General features: G+C 39.4%; 1 pseudogene across 1 annotated transcript; it reads right to left on the reverse strand.

Moving 5' to 3' along the window:
* Positions 1-6157: 6157 nt before the first annotated feature.
* LOC307098795 (small ribosomal subunit protein eS6-like) lies at positions 6158-6902 on the reverse strand (annotated as a pseudogene). Its single transcript has one exon. The product of its transcript is annotated as a small ribosomal subunit protein eS6-like (transcript).
* Between the last annotated feature and the right edge of the window lie 1365 nt (positions 6903-8267).

The raw sequence follows: 8267 nt of genomic DNA on the forward strand, positions 1-8267 counted from the left end.
AGATCTGGTGTCTAGATTCATAGATGGGTTTTTAAATATTTCATTGGTTGAATAATTGAGAACGGGGGAATTAGAATAACTTTTCAGTCAAAAGATTTTATAAACTAGATATTAGGGAAAACATTCTTGAGTTGTTTTGTTTTATATGTGACAAAACCTCTATACACCTAGCTTATTATGATGGTTAACTTTCTGTGCCAACTTGACTATAAGGGTATTTATGGAAGAGATTAGCACTTGAATTGATAGGCTGAGTAAAGCAGATTACCCTCCCCAGTGTGGATGGGCTCATCCTCTGGGAGGTTAAGGGGAGGCAGCCAGGCTTTGTGTCTTTGTTGCTCTGAATTACTGATCACACAGGCTGCTCTCCTGTGCTATGTTCTTGCCCAGGTCGCTCAGCTCAGCTGCAGCTAGTGCTGCTCTTGCTCCTCCTGGCTGAAGGGTGTCTCAGCCACAACTGGATTCCTCCCCGCTCTGGCAGAGACCCAAAGTGAGTTCCTAGCTGCCAGGCTGCATCCTCAGCTCTTATCACCCATTCCGTTTTTGCCTTCCCCTTTAGGGCACTTGCCCACCTTTAGATATTTCAGTGCATGGACCTCTCAGGCTTCTTTGTGCACTGAGCAGGGAATTCTTTGTTGAGTTATAGCTGATCAAATTGTTGAAACTTCAGAGAGAGAGACCAAGGGGATCTCTCATGCTTCCCTTATTCAGATGTCCTTGATCTATTTTAATAATGATAGTGACTTGGATTACTTCTAATTTTTTGTTCTAATAATAATTGATATGAACTTTTTTGTACTTGTATTTTGTTGCGGAAGGACATGGATTTTTGTGGGCATATTTATGTGAGTGAAATTGATGAGTCATGGGCCATGCTTATGTTAAGTTTTAATGTTTTCTAAAGTGGTTATATTAATTTTACTTTTAAGAAGTTTTTATAAAAAATTTTGATGTGTTATATCCTTTCCAAAACTTGGTATTAAAAAAATAGCAATTTTGTGTGTATGTATAGGCACATAATTTTCATTTTAATTTGCATTATACTGATTACTAGAGAGACTGGTCATGATTTTATAATGTTATTGATTTGGTTAAATTCTCCTGTAAAATGCTTGCTCAAGTCTCTTAGTGATCTTTCTAATGAATTATCTCCCTATATTTATATCTACCTATCATGTACATATAATTTATATATATTTCTCTATCAATTTATCAATCCATTGTCTTTATACATCTTTATGTATATTGTATCTCTGTCTGTATAATTTTTACTTGTATGCAAATATACTTGTATTTTATTTTTCTTATATGTACACTAGCATTCCCATTGCAGGAAGAATCCTGAAATAGGGTTTCCTGCTGCACTCTACCCCGCCCCGCCTGGTCTCCTCCCTTCTCCCCCACCCCACCTTCTCCACAAGCCCACCTGCTTTTCTCCCTTCTCCGCCAGCCCGCCTGCTCTCCTTCCTTCTCCCCTGACCCCGCCTCCGCTCCTCCCTTCTCCGCCAGCCAGCCCGCTCTCCTCCCTTCTACTCCCCCCCAGCTTGCTTGCTTCTCCACAGCTTTGCTCCCTTCTGCAGCTCTTGGCTTCTTTCTACGCTGTCTTGATATGCAAATTAGCCACCATCTTGGTTGGGGTAATTTGCATACTCGTCCTGATTGGTTGATGGGTGTGGCTTGGCTGGTGGACATGGCTTGGGCATGGCGAAGGTGCGGTCAATTTGCATATTTGTCTATTATTAGGTAGGATTTGCACTGTATCTTTAAATACACTTGTACTTTACTATCCTATATAATCCTATATAATATAGAGGTAATATGCAAATTGACCCTCATGCCCTCACACAAGATGGTTGCCCCATATGATCAAAGAAGGCCGCCCCCATGTGGCCAAATATGGCTGCCACAAGATGGCCAGCAGGGGAAGGTAGTTGGTGGTGACCAGGCCAGCAGTGGAGAGCAGTTGATCAGGCTGGCATGGGAGGACAGTTGGGAGTTACTGGGCTGGCAGGAGAGAGCTGTTGGGGGCAATTGGGCTGGCAGAGGAGCAGTTAGGTGTTGATCAGTAAGGCAGGGGAGTGGTTAGGGGGTGATTAGGCTGGCAGGCAGGCGAGCAGTTGGGAGCCAGCAGTCCCGTTGTGAGAGGGATGTCCAACTGTGGTTTAGGGATCGGGCCTAAACTGTCAGTGGGGCATCCCCCGAGGGGTCCCAGATTGGAGAGGATGCAGGCTGGGCTGAGGGACACCCCTTCTCCCAGTGCATGAATTTTGTGCACCAGGCCTCTAGTCTAAAATAAGTTGTATGATGAGTAGAAATTTGTATTGGTAAAGTATCTTTTATTCAACTCCCCCTTTGTTGGAAGCAAAGAATGCCTGCAGCCTCTCTAACTCTAGCCAAGACAATAAAAAGTGTTATAGGTAAGAGAAGTTGAAGCAGAACGATGTAACAATCTTAACCTATTGTCATGAGAATGGCTTAATTGGAAAATATTACAAAATGATATGACTGGGTAAATTATTACTGGTGCCCCTCCCATTTCTTGGAATGGGTATATGTAAGTGAAGGGCTGAAGTTTATGCTGATATAGCTCATGGTCAATCTGCCTCTTCTTCTATACAATTAATTAATATGTTTTGTTACTGTCTGTCTTCCTTACCAGAATATAAACTCCAGATGATAAGGAATATTTACTTTTTCCCAGCATTGTAGCCCCAAAGCCTAGAATAATATCTGGTACAGAAGAGGTCATTAGAAATTTTGGTTGGAAGAATAAGTGAATGTAACAAACAATAAAAATATGTATCAAAACCAGAAAGAACCCAATGGATGCAGAGATTAATATCAGGAAGGATTTCATATTCAAGATTGATTATAAAAATCTTGATATACTTTAATGTCTTTTGATAATTTTATTTCACTTATTAAGCTATTTATTTCACTATTTTTCTCCTTAGTAAAAATGAGAGAATTTCGCTGAAAGCTAAGCTCTCAAGCTCTCTTTTAAAACTGCATTTTATTTCTAAATTCCTTGAAACTCTGATTCTCCATTCTTCTTGTGGTAAAATATTTTAAGGAACCCTGAAGTGTTTTATAGGGCATTGCAATGGAAATGAAAAGAAATGCATATATATAAGCATATCAAAAAAAGTACCTATAAGTGCCTGGTACATGTTGAGTCTTCAATAACTGGTATTTAATTGGAAGTGTTATTGGACAAAGGAGACACGTACATTCAAGTGATGATTGATGCTCATCTCAAAATGAAGTTTAAAGTCAATGATGGAGATTGAAGCCCTGCCAGCTGAAGTAGTATTGCAGCAGGTTTTCCTTAAGGATATTAAGGGAAGAAGAGGAAGAAGCTACGTTTCCTTCAGGCTTGATCATTCATTTCCTGTAGCAGCTAGAAATAAAATACCACAAGTTAATTTAATACACTTTATGATCTATTTTTAGACAGGTAGAGTCAGGTCATAAGAAAGTGAGTCAAAAAAAAAGAGAGAGAGAGAGAAAAAATTTGTCTTCCTGCCTGAGAAATTGAGTTTAAGAAAACCAGCTGAGCATACATTTTTTTTATACATAACTAGAGGCTCAGTGCATGAAATTCATGCACGGGGGGTGGGGTGGTCCCTCAGCCCGGCCTGCACCCTGTCACAATCCTACAGGGATCCTTGTGGGATTGGGCCTAAACTGGCAGTTGGACATCCCTCTCACAACCCGGGACCACTGGCTCCTAACTGCTTGCCTGCCTGCCTGATCACCCCTAACCACTCACCTGCCTGCCTGATCACCCCTAACCTATCTCTGCCTCGGCCTCTGCTGTGGCAGCTTCATCCAGAATGACGTCTGGAAGGTCGTTTGGCTGTCCAGTCTAATTAGCATATTACACTTTTATTATTATAGACTTGAGGCCCGGTGCACAAAAATTTGTGCATGGGGGTCCTTCAGTGTAGCCTGTCCCCTCTCACACCCTTGCTACTGTTACCTCTGGTCTCCCTCTGCAGGAGGCAACCCAGTGATCAGGGGAAGGCAATGCCCCAAGCATGCCTCTGTTGCTGCCACTGCCAGCCATGTCGCTGCCTGAGTCTCAGCCCTTGCAGCTACTACAGTTTGCCTGAGCCTCGGCCTGGCCCTCATTGCCTGAGCCTCAGGCCCCAGGCAGCAGCAGCTGCCATTGGCAGCTTGCCTGAGTCTTGAGTCGGTTTGCCACCATTGGCTTGCCTGAGCCTCATGTTGGCCCTGAGCAGTGGCAGCTACTGCCCGTGGCTTGCCTGAGTCTCAGGCAGCTGCTGCAACTTTGTCTGGAAGGATGCAGTGTAAAGTCCCCACCCACCCGCGCATGCCTCCCCAAGCACGCAGCCCCGCCCACCCACATATGCCTGCCACGCACGCAGCCTCTTGCTGATTGGTCTTTATGGTGTGATGGCGTGATGACCATTACCATATTAGCTCTTTATTATATAGGATACTTTGGAAAAGGAACAGAAATGGGGGAAAGGTGGATATTATTTAATGGGGTTTTACTGTAATATATTAGCCCTGATTACAAATTAAGTACTGTTTAGAAGTGTCATATTGCCCTATTGATCCAGAAGTGGAGAAAAAAGAATTGTATGCTTCATGGGGACATAAATTCTGGATCAAAGCCATCAGTCATGAGTATCATTTGGGCATGCAGTTTTAAAATGGACTAGACATGTTCTTTTTCAGAGAATAAACATTTCTCTAATAAATGCAATGGTTTTATTTACTTAATTTAAATAACTATGATTTACTTTAACCTTTTGCACTCGGATGTCGAGTGTGACTCGACACGGTTAGCATTAGAATAAAGGAATCGAGAAAAAAGCAAGCGAGTGCAAAGGGTTAAAAACACTCCTGAATAAAACTGAGAAACTCTTTCCTATTAGGATGATATTTTTTTACTTCTATTGTATGAATTGTCAATACTTTTATTTTAGACTCCATAAAGATACTATTAATAGGCAGGATATTGACATAAAATAGGAGAATACATAAGACTATACTTGTTATATAAATTGTTCTACAGCAAGTATAAAACAGAGTATCAAAACATTCTGAGTATGGTAGCATTTTGTTTGATCACAAGATTTTTTGTGATTAAAGTACTGCATCATAAGTCTTTGAATCACTTATTAGTAAAGTAACATAAACATTTAACAAAGATTTGTTAATTGGAAATTCACTGTATATGTTTTCTACTTCATTTATTCATTTAACATAATTTAAAAATTATTTTTCAATTAGAGGTGATATACAATATTATATTAGTGTCAGGTGTAACAAAAGTGATGAGACATTTATATACCTATCAACTAAATGAAAAAAACAAACACAAAAGCCTACTGAATGGAAAATATATTTTCCAATGATACATAAAAGAAGGGGTTAATATCCAAAACATATAAGGAAATCAAAACAACAACAACAACAAAAATCCGATTAAAAAATGAGCAGGGGACCTGAATAGACATATTTCCAAAGAGAGAACACAGATGGCTGACAGACATGTGAAAAGATGCTTAAAATCACTAATCATCAGGGAAATGCAAATTAAGACCACAATGAGATACCACCTCACACCTGTCAAAATGGCTATCATCAATAAATCAACAAACAACAAGTGTTGGCAGGGATGTGGAGAAAAAGGAACACTGGGAATTGTAAATTGGTGTAGCTACTATGGAAAACAGTATGGTGGTTCCTCAAAAATTTTAAATATAACTACCATATGACCCAGAAATTCCACTTCTGGGTATATATCCAAAACACTAACTCACGAAGATATGTGCACCCCTATGTTCATTGAAGCATTATTAACAATATCCAAGATATAAAAGCAAGCTAGGTATCCATCAATAGACAAATGGATAAAAAAGAGGTAGACATATATGCAATGGAATATTACTCATCAATGAAACAGAATAAAATCTTACCATTTGTGACAACATGGATGAACCTATAGGGTATTATGCTAAGTGAAATGTCAGACAGAGAAAGACAAATAACCTAATTTTTGAATGTCTACTATTTGCATATTTTGATCTAGGAGCCCGCATGTATGTATGTAACACTTTGTTCTGTCTTCTATGTCACACTTGTGTTTTTTTTGCTCTTCTTTATTGTTAGTTACAAAATCTTATTTTTGACTGGACTCAGACTTAGAGGTAGAAGCTTTCAGAGACGATAGTCTATGTTTCTTGTCAATCTGTTCTTGGCGTTTTTCTTTGGTCTCCTTCATTGTCAGTCAAAAGTTTAGCATATTCTGCAGCCACATCCTTATTTTTCTTGGTACGTTGTTTCTTCAGAGCAATATGCCTGAGTCTGTGTTGCAGGACACGTGCATAACAAGACACTGAATCTTGGGTGTTTTAGTCCTAAGTTTCTTACCTTCTCTCATTAGAGGCTCTCTCACAACACATTTGTGGACATCATCTTTTTAGAGAGATTGCAAAGTTTGCGGATTCTGCCAGCTCTTTTGGGCCCCAGGCAATGAGGCACAGGGGAATCAGTGAGACCAGGAATATCTTTCTCCCCCTTTTTTCACAATGACCAAGTTGAGAATACTGAGATTGGCATCCACAATGCAACCCGAACAGATTTGCGTTTTCTCTCTCCAGTTCTCCTTGGTCTATAACAGCGTGCCCCTTACCCAGCAACAGGCGGACTTGGCCATGGGTCAAGACACCCTGCTTCATGGGGAAACCTTATTTGTCATTCCCACCACTGATTTGAACCACATAACCCTTCCATTAATCACCCAGAGCATCAGCAGCAAAGTCTGTGGCCATATGCTTCTCATAAAAGGTACAAAGTTTGCGTTCATCATCCACTTCAATGAGTTTCTGGCAGCCAGTGGCTGGGAAAGAGATGCTGAGCTTCATCCCGGAGCAGCGGATATCCTCCAAGGTGCTACAAAAAAGACTTCTATGTCTCCTAATCTTACTCTCCAGCATATTCTTTTGCCTCTCCTTTCTTAATTTTACCTTCTTATACTTTTACTAATAATTGAAGTCATGTTTCAGCTATGTTTAAGCTGCAGATAAAAACCTAAGCACTGAGATTGTAATAAAATGTTTTATTGCATTTGATAACATTTCTACTTTGTACTTTCTGTGTTATGAGTTTTTTCAAGCTATTCTCAAATCTTATTTATTATTTTCCTCAATTAACTGAAATTTTAAAAAAATTATAGCCTGGTATTAGACAGTTGGAAGAACAGAAGCCAAGTATATACTTTGAAGTACATTTCTCATGTGTTCTTGGCTTCTACAGCTATACAGAACACAACAGAATTTGAAATCTCAATGTATTCCTCTTTTGTTGGTGAACAATGGAAGTTGAATTAAAAAGTGACCTCTGTTCCAGTGTCTATATCACTATTCCCTCTCCTAGCCATGGAGAAGGCATGTGTCCAACTGACCAACTCTTTATTTTGAGCCAGTTTTCCACCAACACAATAATTTCCACATGAAAGCTCTTAGGCCTGTATGAATGAGAGTCTCTCAAGAATATCTAAGAGCTGTATACATGGAAAATAATTTCACTTATTTTTTACAAGAGAAGGTTCACTCGGAAACTTTTCTTCATTCAAAAATAATTTAATGAAACCCAGAATATTAAGCCTAGGAATAAATGATTTTTTTTTAAATCTGGAGAAGTATTTAGTTGTCATTAAATAATTTGGAGTGTAACTATCTTTGGCTTAATATCAACTAAATAAAGACCAATTCTTATTCATTCTACTGAGCTCATCCTTGATCCAAAAATTTAGGGAAATCAGGAACTCCATTAGTAGGAAGAAGCTACCATTATTGTTATCATTCCCTGCCCTAAACTTTTTTTTTTGCTTCTCTTCTAGGATCCTGAATATTTGTTGCAAAAAAAGAAAAAAAAAATCCTGAGTATAATTTATTTTGGGAGCAGAGTTGGCTCCAATTCTTTTTCTTGCTTTGATTTTCCAAGTCTTCCTCTAAGTTATTTTAGGGGTTCCTCTACAGTTATGGTAATATGAAATCCAGAAAGTTTAAAAAGACAAACTTGTCTTCACTTCAGTCGCCTCTGTTATGCTCCATGTCCAAACTTCATAGCCCTTGCAGAAAATGGTTCTGTGCACATATCTAGTGTGGCCAGAAGTATTTTTGTCTTTGATAAAAGATACTGTTCCTAGTTTTCAACTCTCACCAAGGGACCATGGATCCCTACTCTTCACAGGCCTGCAGAAGTCTAATCTTTTCCCCGGGGTTTTC

The sequence above is a fragment of the Cnephaeus nilssonii genome, assembly GCF_951640355.1.
Source record: "Cnephaeus nilssonii genome assembly, chromosome: 1".
Taxonomy (NCBI): Eukaryota; Metazoa; Chordata; class Mammalia; order Chiroptera; family Vespertilionidae; genus Cnephaeus; species Cnephaeus nilssonii.